Source organism: Suncus etruscus, chromosome 5 (genome assembly GCF_024139225.1).
Source record: "Suncus etruscus isolate mSunEtr1 chromosome 5, mSunEtr1.pri.cur, whole genome shotgun sequence".
In the NCBI taxonomy this organism is placed as follows: domain Eukaryota; kingdom Metazoa; phylum Chordata; class Mammalia; order Eulipotyphla; family Soricidae; genus Suncus; species Suncus etruscus.
This window is the reverse complement of record NC_064852.1, coordinates 115,038,214-115,039,478: the sequence shown is the minus strand read 5'-3', so window position 1 is coordinate 115,039,478 and position 1,265 is coordinate 115,038,214. Positions and strand designations below refer to the sequence as shown.

General features: G+C 39.1%; 1 pseudogene; it reads right to left on the bottom strand.

Annotated features, from left to right (window-relative positions):
• Window positions 1–334: 334 nt before the first annotated feature.
• On the bottom strand, window positions 335–430 carry LOC126009834 (uncharacterized; annotated as a pseudogene).
• Between the last annotated feature and the right edge of the window lie 835 nt (window positions 431–1,265).

The following is a 1,265-nucleotide window of genomic DNA, read 5'->3' as shown; positions in this document are numbered from 1 at the left end:
ATACTTAGTACAGCAGAAGGGAGATTCATATTTAGGCCACATAAATGTTTCTGATCAAGTTTGATAAATACCACCTTCACAATCAGGGAAGTCTGATCTGCCATTTGCACTGAGGGGGAAGGTCTCTCAGTTGGCCTTCTGATAAGCTCTCTTTATACCATGATGGTAGCAGTGCTAAAATTGTTTAGTCATATAAATCAAGGAAATTTTACCCCACCCCACCCCACACAATTTCAGCATATCTACTATTTTTTTTTGTGAGGTGGGTATTTTGGCTACACTTAACTATACTCAGGGATCACTCCTGGTGATATTTTCCTCAAAATACCTCACCATATAAAGTGCCAGAAATTACATGTCATCCTTGCTCAGGGGCCATGTTAATCTTCTCTGTATGGTTCAAATTTTAGTATATGTGCTGCCAAAGCAAGCTCTAAAGTGCAGGAATTGAAGCAGGGTCAGCAATATATGACAGTCCGTAGTCACTATATTATCTCTCTAGACCAGGAGCAGGTCTATTTCTGACTGCAGGAATTAAATCAAAGGCACATGGGCAATTCATGCCCCCTCTCTAGTTCTAAGGATTTCTATAAACTTTTAGAAGATTCAGTCATTGACAACACCATTTTGTAGAGGATAAGTTCAGGTCCAGTAGATAAGGCTTGTGACTTAGTTGAATTGTGGTTGGACCTATACTAAAATATTCATTTGACTTCAAGCATGGTGCCTGCTCTCATCAATCTCAAATCTGCTTTTACAAAACTTCCTGGGTGGATCACTGAGTCTATCACTCTGCATTTATATCTAGTAACACATCTAGTGTTGTTGCTCTGGAATGAGGACACATCATATATTAGGAGTTCTTGACTCAATTCAACTATCTACTTGCAAGACTTTTTTCCATACTCTTTTCTTTGCAAGCAGGGGTACATCTAAACTAGGTTCTTCATTTGTCATGTGGTCTATGTAACCCTTCCCCATGTCCCTCTTCCAGTTCCCTCATATGCAAATTCTAGAGCAGGCTCCTTGAGAAGTCTTCTATCACTTCTGAAAGTATGTCCCTTCTCCATATTCTAACTTGTTCAAAGGAAAAAAATATCTCTGGGAAAGCTGAAGGAAAAAAAAAAAGATCCCATGTGCATTTCTCACACTCCAACATTGAGATTCTCATTTAAGGTCTGACCCTTCCATATTTCAAGTCTAACTTGAAATCTAGTTCTCAGTTGGTATCTCATAAATAAGGTGATCTGCTGGATTTCCCACTC